Source organism: Aulostomus chinensis, chromosome 24 (assembly GCF_037954235.1).
Source record: "Aulostomus chinensis isolate RoL2024-O1b breed Wild chromosome 24, RoL_Achi_v1.0, whole genome shotgun sequence".
NCBI classification, from domain to species: Eukaryota; Metazoa; Chordata; class Actinopteri; order Syngnathiformes; family Aulostomidae; genus Aulostomus; species Aulostomus chinensis.
In genome coordinates this window covers 12457477-12470075 of record NC_141343.1, presented here as the reverse complement: position 1 = coordinate 12470075, position 12599 = coordinate 12457477, and the positions used below count along the sequence as shown (strand labels likewise).

Sequence of the window (12599 nt, the reverse complement as noted above, 5' to 3'; positions counted from 1 at the left end):
TGCACGAAGCGTGCCAAGAAATCATTTAAATTAGTGCAACATACACCCGAATGCATTGGAGCATTGCTGCATGGATTGGGTCCTGATCAGTGAGCTGCTACATCTTTTGATTTGCTTGCAGACCACAATCACACGTCTGACATCACACGGTAAATTTACATCAGATGTCGCACTTGGAGATGAGGTGGCGGGAGTATGACGTCCAGAGATGCCATTTGATAGGAAAGATTTAATGACTGATGACTCTTTCTCCAGCTGATGGGAGCATGCATTGTCAGTTATAACAGTAGCATCTACTGCAAGGGAATGTGGAGAGACCCCCGTAGCTTTATTGCATGAAGAAGCGGTTATTTTTATTTGATTTAAAATTTAAAAAATTTTGAAAGTGTAAAAGCTTACGATCATATAAATGTACCGATTGTGTTCCTCATGACCTTTTTTTTTCGTGATTCATGTCAACAGATATGTGACAAGTGACAATACAAATGGAAGGAGATGCGGATCCAGAACCCAAACAAAACAATAACAGAAAAATCATTGCATACAAAGGGCAAAGGACACAAATTTTAAGGGTTAATACGAGATGTATAACTGGGTGTTGTACCTTGTGCGGAGAAGAGGAAGAAGAGCAAGTGCTAGTAAAAACATCGATAAATAAAAATCAATAATAATGTAAATGTATAAATGAGTGGAGAGGGCTTAGCCTAGAAATCTAGACTGCCCCTAGTGGTAGCAAATTTAACTTGCAGCCAGGGTCTGTCTGGCGGCACACGGCTCAGGCTCCGAGCAGCAAAACCAGAACTCAGGTCAGGCCAATCACATCGTGCAGGCTTGTCGGTAGGGGGGCTCAACATCATGATGCCCGGTTTGTGACCGTTTTTCAGTTGTAGTTCGGAAGTTCCTGTGTATAATAAAGATGGCCGCAGCTGGCCAACAGCAGTCCTTCGAATCTGCGTTGGTCTCAATTATGAACAGTTTAAAGCTAAACTTTTCCTGGAAAGAACAGAAAACGACACTTAAGTCATTCATATTAAAGAAAGCTGTTTTTGGAGGTTTGCCGACTGGATACGGGATAAGTTTGATTTATCAGTTTGCTCCGCTGGTGGCTAAGTGCAAAGGACTCATCAGTGGAAACCCGCTTGTGGTTAATGACTCGCCGCTACACCGGCACGTCACGTTCAAGTCCCGATGAAATGAGACACCGCTGACAAATTGTGTTTGACTTTGCTGGTGTTTTCTCAACCACGACGCCGACATGCAGTCATCTCTCTGCAATTCTTTGGGTTTTCTTGTGCAAGCACGCCTGCATGTCTCATATTTTTTTCCACAAAAACGGCAACTGTCATTGCGCTCCATAACTTAAGAATTTCTCCCAAGTTTTCCACGACCCATCAAACGCGAAACACCTCCACGGATTCTGTTCCGTCGCTCTGACTACGTCACCTTCTTCGTCGCTCTGACTGGTTGTAGCACGATCCTATTGCGTGCAGAGGGAGTTTGAAAGATCACCATTGGTCCAGCCTCTCTGATTGAGCCCTGCCATTAGCGTGTTTCCAGACCAACACCTTGATGTAGGGTCAGGGCAAGAGAGGACTACCCCTTACCGAGACCACCGGCCCCATCCTTCCAGGAGGTGTCCACTTTTTTTGGACTTGAGGATGAGCATCTGCTGGAGGGAGGGATGAAGTGAGAAGTAGTAATGACCTGAATAATTTAGTATTGTTTTTTTGGTTGTCCGACATCAACCAGTACAACAATATTAAAAAAAAAAAAAAGTATAAAGTACTTTGAGATTGTGGACTAAGTTCTATCTTCCAAAAAAATCTCATCAAAATCCACCCTCAACTTTTTGAGGTGTCCTGGTAACGATCACAAGGGATGACATTCTGGGATGAGTTTAGAAACAGGACCTTTTCACAAGTAAAGTATTCAGAAAAGTAACCCGCCAGTCCTGCTTTATAGAATAATGTATTCAAGCAACTAAAACCAACCAAACATTTTAAAGTCTATGTTTTTTTTAAGAGTTTTTTTTGTTGTTGTTGGGGGAGGGGGCAAGGCTTCTCGTGGACCTTTTAATTTATCTTTGCAGTCGCAGTAGAAGTCACTAGGCAGATTTTCCTTCTATTGACACTCAGCTGAAGGCTCATCCTATGTGGGGGATGAAAAGTGTCACGTTGCTCCACACTGCGCAGCCGAATCCTGATATTTGCTCCGTCGGCATCCCACCAGACATGCATACCTTTATCCAAATCTGCGCATGGCTTTGAGTGTGTACACTGTGGTTGTGAGCTCTCAGCTGTGCCAACCTCCATCTCTTTCCCACAGAAATCAATTAAACCTGTCAATGCCCATCGATCCGCGAGGCAAGAATCGACCCGGCTGGTGGAGGATTAGAGGTGTCGTGGAGGGAGCTTACTGTCTTAGCGTTAGCGTCTCAGTGAACCTTGACATAACTGCACATCATCTCCGTCCGGCTTCTTGGAATTGGGATGAGGGGCTTGGGGAGGGGGAGTTTGTTAGCCTTTGTGGTTTCCAGGAAGTAAGCTGTACTGTAATTGAATAACGGCAAGGTGGCTACATCAGCAAGACCGGAGAGATGTCTTCCTTACCATGTCAGTCCACTTAAATGATAAATGGTTCACTCAAAGGGGGTTTTAGAGGGTAAACCTGAAATGGGCCACATTGGTCTGACCAATGAGAGAAGCTTGTAAGATGAGGATTAGAGTGAAATGACAAAGACAAAGACTGGCAGAAAGCTATCTTATCTTGTCTTGTGGGGGGAAAAAAAGGGCCCGCTTATCACATATTACCTCTTATATTGGTTATATGACTGATCTCTTATGTCAGGTAGGCCTGGACCACCCAATCGAAGCGTTCTATGGAAAGAAAAAATAACTTTTAAACGGGAAGCTCAGGTTCCTGTAATTGCGAGTGGTCAGTGCTCGTGACAAAGTATCATGACGAGGGAATTAATGACCGTGCGCTCATGCATGTCGAAGTGTAATGCTTTAGGTTCACTGACTGATGAGATCCATTACTCTTTAAATTAAGTTTAATGTTCCTTTGGGCGGCAGGTGATTTGGACCGTCGGGGTATCCACTCCAGTGGCTCTGCAGCGGTAGCATATTTGTGCCAAAAGCTAACATCGCTTGATTGTCAAGGTGGAAGAAGTGTTTATGAGAAATAATAACACAGAAATGGAATCCCGGCAATGTTGAGCCGGGGCATTAATGGAGACAAAGACATTGAGCCAAAATATATTATTCAGCACTTAAAAGCATGGAGCATCTGCTCAAAGCGGTTTAAAGCCCCTGTTCTATTCCATCGCTGCTCAATATTTCAAACACTTGCTGATGGGGAAGCATGTTGCTTGAGGAGCTCAGAGAAGATATTGCACGTGCGCGCGCACACACACACACACACACACACACACACACAGCGGCGCCTGGTTATGTTTTATAAAGGGGGGCAAACTGGAAATTGTATTCCGAAAACATCATGATAGCAGGTTGTAAGACACAAGACCAAGTTCCAATAAAGGATTGACAGTTTATAAATGAAATAGCCTCACACACCACAATGTGATTTGGATAATTAAAGCTGGTTCAACAAACCCGGCGGATGCTATTCTCAACACACACAAGGCCACATTCACAAGTGTCACAAGTGCAAAACAGAATTTGAAGGGACAAAATGGCCCCACAGCAACAATCTACTTCAAATCCAGCCTGATTCTTTTACATACAGGTTCAGTGTCTGGACAAGGGAGGAACCGGACATAAATTTAAGACGGTTACATTTTGATGGCGGACTCATTCAGAATGTTTTCATGCTGTTGATCGGAGGCGTTGTTTCGGTCTTTACGCATTTCCCAATGCTGTGAACACGATATCTCAGAAACCCATGGATGGATTTGCTTCAAATTGGGGCTCAAATGTGGACTGGTAGACAGCGGAGGACTGAAAGGTCTCAAAGGTCAAGGTCACTGTGAGAATAACACAACTGTGATCCGTCACTTCTAGTGATTCAACGGATCATGTGGTTATTTCCTCCATCTTCTGGCAGTTTGAGGTACCACAAACTTCATGTTCTTAAGCCAGAGCCTCCTCTGTAGTTTCCTCCATGGCGACTTCTGCCGCAGGAAAAATTGTTTTGGGCGTCACAAAACCCCCACAAGATGGTCCCTTATGATGAATATTTGGAAAGTCGAGAAGAGCCCCACAATTTTGTTATTTATCCGTATTTAAGTTAGGAGAGGGCTGGCTGGGAATTGCCGGCTTGGCCAGCAGCTTGAATGTAAGAGACGTTCATTTATATGTAAAAGTGCTTCTCTCCAGCTTTAAAAAGGCAACAAAAAAAGAAAAAAGTGGAGGTCACAAAACAAAACCTATGTTCTTAACTGAAGAGTAGGGATGCATTTGCTCTGCTGGTCCATACGCACACGAAGCTCAAAGGGTAGACGACAGCTAAAGCTGTTGTTTTATGTTGCGTCAGAAGAGGTTTTTGTTGTGGCACCGGGTCGCTCTGGGTCATTTATTTTTGTCATTTTCAGAAAACTATGACAAGCGCTTTTTCCTCCCGTTTTTGTAAAAACACACGTAGATACTCCAAGGCCTTTTGTCTCCATTCCCAATCTCTGGGCTCACACAAACCAACATTGCTTTCACTCATGCCTACAGTTTTTCTATTTGATGACACAGCAGCACAGGCAAACGGATTGCAACACCCGATAGATCAGATATCTCCAGGAATCTGACATTTATGGGCCTTGTTTCTCTTCCCCATTTTGCGTGGAATCCATTTCTTTTTCAGTGTCCTTGCCTCACCCCTGATGCCTGTCAGAAAAAGTTTGTGGTTTCGACTTAGCAGGTGCTAGTTTGAAAGAAAGGGGGTCAGAAAAAGGGACCTCATTCCATTTTGTGGAGCTGACCAGTTTTTATGCCCTCAGGGAGACTGCACGAAAAGCATTTTCACTTGTACTTGACTACACATCGCGGAGAGGAGGAGACGCCTGCGATCTGTGTCAGACCTGTAAACTGCCAAAATGTAAATAAAAGCTGGGACAAGAAGTCTGTGTTTGGTTTGGTTCATCATCAGGTAAGACAGCAGAAATGAATAAACTCAATATTTAATGAGACTGAGCCCCACGTACGGTCCTGCAAAATCAAAATTCAAGAGTGACATCATGCGCAAAACACCCCCGACGTGACTTGAACTTTTAGTGAGTCAATGCAGGAAAATGGCACTGATGCGTAGAATAAAATTTTTTTTGTTTTTTCTGTTGTTTGGCAGCATTTAGCGACTTTAAAAAAAAAAAAAAAACCCAAAAAACAACACACATAGTGTAGCCTCACCTGTCCTGTGACTCAGTGAGGTCAATCAAGGTAGCCTCATCTTTGTGTTTGCAACCGTTTGTGCGTTTTTGTTTCTCGCGTCAGTGCTGACTGACAACCAGTCAAGTCCACAGCTTAAAACCCTCTCCACAGATTTCACTGGCCTTCCTTTCTTCTCACAGTGTTTCTGTCCTGGAGGCATCAAGTTTCCACACCACACGAGTGTTTGCTGAATATCGGATTTCCAAACTATTGGTTCTGTCACAAACTATATTCATAGACTCACGAATGAGGCTGTCCAAGCGTTAGCCCCGGCTGCCAAGACCTGGGTTCACTTGGGGAGGGCGACGCTGGCCGGGGCTCCCTTCCCCCTACCATGCACGACAGAGAGGGGGCACCTGCATGCCTGCTGAGGGTTTAAGTCTAATGACCACGATACATTTTGACGACCTACAATACGTAACATGAGTAGGCTTGGTCATTTCAGTCAATAACCACTGCAATCAACTTGAGCAGCTACGCCCGCCGTGATGAGATCACTGCATCTCAGGTTATTTAGCTCTCTGCTTTGTGGGACAACATGGCCCTCCAGGCATGTAATATGGTGGAAAGGTCCAGAGTACAAAACACGAGCACACTCCAAACTTCCAGAAATACTTGGAGTTTGCGGTTATGACGAACTTCACAAAAACATCAATAAACCAGCACTTGTAAAATGTTCTTCGGGCTACTTTTTATCAGGCGCAGCAGGTAAAACACGAGTGTTTCTTTTGACGCCTTCCTCAGTGTGTTGGCGTGTACATGCAGCTTTCTGCGAGAAGTAATCTGAAGTACATTTTAGGAAAGCTTTCATTGAAAGTTCACACAGGTCGACCCGGTGTACTTCAGGTAGAACTTGCCTTTTTGGCAAGGGGTTTGGCTGTGTCTTTGATCAGTTTTCAAGAAGGGGGATCAGTTCCCCGGTACGACCCGCTGGCTCTACCATGGAGGAGGATGCCCCCCTCCCACTGCAGGCATTCATCCCAAGCTAATTGAACCTCACATCATAATATTCATGAACATTAACTTGGCTCATTTGTGCCCACTATTGTACATTTGAGCTCTTTCCGTAACAGACTGCACAGACTCCACGTGTGCCTCATCACTCCTCCAGGCGCATTTTTGGAATTGAGACATCCCTCATGATGATGCCCCCAAATCAATACACCGGTCGCAGGCAGGTGGACCGAAGAGAGACGAGATCAGGGGGCACAAATTAGAGGGAAAAAAAATCCTCTTTTGTTTCGTTACACTACATGAATCTAATTGGTTTATGTGATGCAAATATTCTGTTTTTTTTATTTTATATATATATATATATATATATATATATATAAGTACAGTAAATATTGCCCAAGCTGGACTGAGTTTGCTACAACAAACCAGAGATTCAGAAAAAAAAAGACTTCTAGGGTGAAATGAACGCTGATCCAATTTGAGCAAACAATATCCTGATGAATGAGGGCCATTATGAGCCGCAAAGTGGGTGGAAATGACAAAGAGAAAGTAATAAATGTCTTTGGCCTTCAAAATCCTTTTTCTTGAAGTAGGTGAAACCCTAAGAGACATACTGGAAGATATCGCACCCATTAGACTTAACACATTGATGCACAGAAGCTGAGAAAAGCCGTATTTGCAATTCAATTTTTAATACCTCTAATCAAGATAACGGGAGGACGAACTCTGAATCTGGAAAAGTGACTTATCTTTGTTCCGTTATAGCAAAATAATGCGTTATCATCTTGTTATAAAATATCAAAATCTTGTTGATACAGGAATATATCGGTTACTCCTAGAAAAGGAAGCTTTTAACCTCGTCATGGGTTAATTTATCCTGCGACCATGAGCGGAAACAGATTATCTTGTGCTATAATGGCAAGAGAAAATTAATTGTAATTATGGCTTTTCTCTTCTTTTCATACCAGGCATTTATAGAGATACTGACCTTTCGAGAGAATAGAGTAGTCAAGGCCTTTTTTTCTCCCCCGTTCTTTGACTTTAACACTCATGAATCAAAACCAACTCAACATGTAGCCTGTGAAAAATCCTCCACAATCAAGTGAAAACTTTGTCATTGTGAGTTTCTAGATCATTGAGATTTTTTTTTTTTTTGTCCTCTGCGCCACTTTGATCAGAAAAAACTCCCTTCTTCTCACAGCAGGAAACACAGTGCCAGTTGTCACCTTCACTGTGCATTTCATTCCCTCTAATCAACCACACCTGGCGATACACCTGGCACTTTTGTCATTAGCTCAATTCTCTGATTGCACCAAGCTGCCAGCCTCCCCGCGTCTGATTCAACTCTTTTGTTCAGCGCGGCACACACAGGATTAGCCGCGGCGGAGATTAACTATACAAGTCGTTGCAGGCCGACATTCTTTTTTTTTTCTGAGAAGCTTCAAAACGTTTAAACTTGTAATTTCAGTCTTTACAAATTTAGAATGTTAAGTGAGCACAGTGAGGGGCAAATTAACTTAAGAACTGACGCATTCAGTCGTTTAGGCAGAGTTGTGTTGCTAAGGGGTCTCATTGAGAAGAAATATTTGTCTGAGCTAGCCTACTGCATTCACCGGGGGGGGGGGGGGGGGGGAGGCTGTTTTTCTAAGTCAGAGGGGAAAAAAAGACTTGCTTTTTTACGAAATTCTCATTCTTTATTTTTAATTTTTTTTTTAAAGTCTGCTCAAGCTCGTCCAGTTTTCCTGTTAATAAAGTAAAAACAAATGCTCTAGCTTGTTGTCCTATTGCTATCTAATTAATGTAACGTCATGGCTAAGTCCAGGATGCAGCGACAGTTACCTTGCAAAATCTCTTTTTTTTTGGGGGGGGGGGTGCTTCTATGAAAGAAATTTGTTTACTTATTCATATTTATTGCAGATCTTACAGGCCGGATATGAGTTACAACGGTTAGCGTGTAGTAGTTACAACGGTTAGCGTGTAGTTTGCTAGCAGCCAGCTAGCTCAGAAGTTGGCTGGGTCATGTGAGTGAGGGGGAATATGAAAACGTCAAAGCTGAAGGGTGAAATATTCACTGATTTGAAGAAAATGAATAAATAACTTTTAATCTTACAAACCAAAATAAAATTTCAATGAAACAGCCACAGCATGTTTTGGTTCTCTGGCTAAAATGAAGGTCTTATTCAGAAAGAAATATTTTTCCCTCTGGTGAATACAGTGCCCCTCGCTGTACATCCCTACCATCTCTTGTACTTTTCTCCTCTACACCTGCTTGAGACTTCCTCGTTGCCAGCCAACCAGGGGACTAAGGTGACTTTAGTGGTGGAAAAAGTAGAAGTTATCCGCTAAAGAGGCCTTGGGGAGGAGGAGGGAGGTTGAATAATAATTGTGACATGCCACTGAGTCTTAAGAGGGCTTCCCGCTGAGAGAAGAGGAAAAAAAAAAGGAGACACTCCCTCTTCCTCACACCTCTTGACATCCAGGAGGGAATGAAGTAGGAGCTGGAAGTGAAGAGAGAATAGAGGGCAGATGAAGGGAGGAGGAAGCCAGGGGCTTTCGTATTAGTGGACGTATGTGTTTTGGGAGGAGAATTGTACGCCCTCATCAACAGGTCTCCTTTTCCACCGGGGTCCAACGGCTCCGCTGACATAATGAATAATTCCCAATGTCCTCTGGCCCTGGCGGTGACCTGGCAAAGAGGCTATAATTAATGCATAGGCCTCGGCTGCTTCCACAGATGAGGAAGCAGATGCAGATTTGGATGATTAGATAATATTGTAAGAAGGACAAAACATTTTTTGTCACTTTTACTGCAGTGCCGTACTCCCACAAAAAGCTATTGTTTTGTATGCAGGCCGGTAAATGCTGCATATGCAGACAGTTAGTTTAATGTGCCCAATGTCATACAGATATCCAGCAATGTCAAGATTTGTATTTCTCTGTGTTTCCAATTTCTTGAGACAGTGATGCGTGACAGCGGTGACAAGAACTCCAAGGTGCCCACTGCCCAGGTATTCTCAGAGCATTGCTGACATGGCTGTTGATTTTCTTCCTATTTCTCTTTTCTCTTTTTTTTTTTTTTTGCAAAGTTTTCATAAATGAGATTGTACTAGCTGTCATCTGAGTCCAGAGCTAAACATTTAAGGGTCAACATAAAGCAATATTTCAACCAAAATGTGTTGGAAATACTCACAAACGTGTGTGTCGAGCCCTCAGAGATGCTTTTTTTTTTAATCCCCTTCTTATTTCTTCTTTGTGACTTCAGAATGCAGAAAGAGCTAGCCGCGTACATTTAGTGTGACGCTAACCTACATTAACAGCAAAATTGCCCAAAATCATCTTCATTGGGTATGATCCACATCTTTTCATCCAGTTGTACGCCCAGCCATCCAGAAACAATTAAATTTCAGCTAAAAACAACCAAAATGGGATTTTGTTTTTTTTGCTGTAGCTGTTGTTAGCATAAGTCGCCATTAGCTACAAGCTAAATATACATTGCTAGCTTTTTCTGGTGTCGCAAAGTCAAAATATAGGTAGGAAAATGCCTGTGTAAGTGTTTTTGAGTAGTTGAGGTGTAAAATACACTTTTTTGAGTGAAGTATTGCTTTAGACTTGAAGTGAAATCTTCAGTTTGGGAGGAGTAACATGAAAAGAAACAAACTCCTCTTCTGTCTCGTGACTGGAGGCTAGAACAAAACAAAATGAACAACTTACCAAATATCCACATTCTTTAACAGAGCTGCTATCACTTATTTATAGGAATGAGTCAACATTCATTTCTTACAAAAACATCTCAGCTTTTTGTTGTGTCGAACTGTATGGCCCTTGACATTTCTGGTTAAATAAGAAGCTAATTCTCTCCCCCTCCCTGTCGTCTTGACACCGATCACCCGCTCTTCCACCCAGCAGGTGAAAACAATCCTTCTCCTCCTCCTCGCTCCATTTCATTCGTTATTATGTTAATTAGATTTTCCCTTCCGAAGTCAGCTTTGAATTGGGTATGTCTGCCAGTGATTAGCTTCACTCACATCCTCGGCTGTGAGATGAATACGAGGCGATGCAATACCAATGACCCCCCCCCCCCAATAGACTTGCCCTTGCACATGTCCTGAAATAAGTAAATCTTATTGATGTCTGAAATATAGCTGACCCATATCTGTGAAAGGAGATCAGGGTAGTTAAATATGTTTTCCTTTCAACCCTCATGCATGCAAATGACGGCCCATTTGATACATGCAGGGGAAGGGAAAAGGAGCGCTCGCTTATCTGTTCTTTTAACTGCTGAACTTTGAGAGTGCGGACGGTTTGATAATGATGTTTTGAACAGGGATCAAAGTTGTCCGTAGCTACGATGGATTTCCGTCAGTCGGATTCCACGTTTGAAACCAGTGTTTTTTCTCAGTGGTGGGAAAAAAAGAGTATCAATGTCCAGGAGACTGTAGAGATGTTGAACCAGGCGCAGCCGGCATCTGTTTTTTTTTTTTTTTTTAACTGTTTCAGTGTTGCGATTGGCATAACCCTCTCTCCTCTGCACATTTGGACAAGTTGGACAGACCCTTTCCATGTCAGGTCTTGGTGTTGATTCAGGTGTTGATACACTGATGCCCTGTTTCCACAAAGACCTGGTATGAACGGTGTGCTAGCAAAAGCTAGCTAGCTAGGCTAACATGTGCTATAGGTTGTTTCTCTCTTTGTATCCACTGGAATGGATAGCGAAAGCCTCTCAAAAGTAGTCTTTTACTCATGGCTAATAAGGCAGCCTGTTAGCCTGCTAGCTAGCCGCTAGCATTTTGACCCATCCCAAGTGATGCAGTTCCTTGTGGAAAAACGACGGGTAGCTTAAACCATGTTGAATACATTTGATGGACACCAGACAAAACTTGGTTGAAACGATACGTAAGGCCTTAAATCACGGGATTCAAGCGTAATCAATCGAAGCAGCTCCTCTGACTACGCTCATCTGTTTTATGTTTAAAATGTTTTTATTCATGTCTCTTTCTACTACTTTTGAGTTTCCGTCAGTGAGAAATACTACTTCAGTTTAATACTATTTTCATACTTTGACGGCACCCATGACCTCCAGAAACCCTGAGAGAAAAGTCTATTTAAAGGTAAAAAAAAGACTGCTCATGACCCAAACATAAATGATTGTGTAGCTAAGAGAGTATACACCTTTTCACAGCAGCTTTTTTTTTTTTTTTTTTGCTCAAATATTCATAGGACGCACCTGTTCAGTGAGGAAAAAGGAAGGACTAATCGAAGCAGATACTCACCTTTTCTAAGAAAAAAGAAGAATCTTCCTTTTTTCCTTTTAATCCACGTGAACCTTGGAATTATTGAAAGGAGCAACAGATTGTGAGATGCTCTCTTCCCTCCACCTCCTGAGTTAAATAAGATGCAACGTTGAAAGCAGGTCACTGAGCGCACGTGCAGATTGACAGATATTGCTGTTAAACCAATAGCAACAGAAACACGAGTTAGTTACAATAAGAGAAATGTACGGAAATCTAGGATGCAGTATTCTTGTACGATTGAGTAAAAGGTCAAGGCAGCTTGCTGCTTTGGCACTTGAGAACCTTTCTTTTTCAAAACTGCCCATATCTTTGTGGAAATCAGCATTGCAGTTCTTTTCTTTTTTGGCTGATGTCGAGGGACGTCTAGTGATCAGCTGTTACCCTTTCTCCGCTTTGCGCTGTTTAGTAAAGACAGACACGTGTACGGCTGCTGCATTATTGCCTCGCCGCTCACAGGCAGCCCAGATGCTTGAAAGCTGTCGGAACTGGCTTGATCCAGGTTTAGGGTTAATTAAACTTACAAACCCTGCGGTGGGTACGGGGCTTCCAAGGCCCGGACTGAAGAGGACACAAGCTTGAGGTCAGCAGGACCTTGTTAGGTGGAGCATCGGCTTGACATAACAGCGAAGGGAAATGGCTCGCAAGGTTCAGAGAAGGGGCAGACTGAGTAGGCCACAGCTGCAATCTGGGAAGGTGAAAAGTGAAACTGCTTTAGCGAAGGCGTGGGAGTACGGATGATACAGCCGACAGCCAGGTAGCATCAGATGATTGCCAGCAAACCCACCCCATCCCCCCCAACCCCTCTTTCGGGCTGAACGTCGGTGAGAAAAGCATGTTGGATGAGCAGCTGTACAGGAGCTTTCTGCTTCCTGCCAGCTTGTTCAGCAAGGTGACCTTAAACTAGTTTGGCGCTGGTCCCAAGGCCCAAGCTGTGAATCTCACAGGAGGGTTTAGCAGCAACAGAAATCACTCTTTCACT

At 43.2% G+C, this 12599-nt stretch overlaps 1 protein-coding gene and 1 long non-coding RNA gene across 3 annotated transcripts in view; one reads left to right on the top strand and one right to left on the bottom strand.

Annotated features, from left to right (window-relative positions):
• Nucleotides 1-12599, top strand: part of LOC147238760 (uncharacterized) — a 130490-nt gene that overhangs the window by 47135 nt on the left and 70756 nt on the right. The window lies entirely within an intron of this gene.
• On the bottom strand, nt 8411-10163 carry LOC147238761 (uncharacterized). The gene is made up of 2 exons (XR_015111859.1): nt 10041-10163; nt 8411-9015 (listed from the first exon to the last, which is right to left on the bottom strand). It is a non-coding gene; the product is annotated as an uncharacterized LOC147238761 (long non-coding RNA).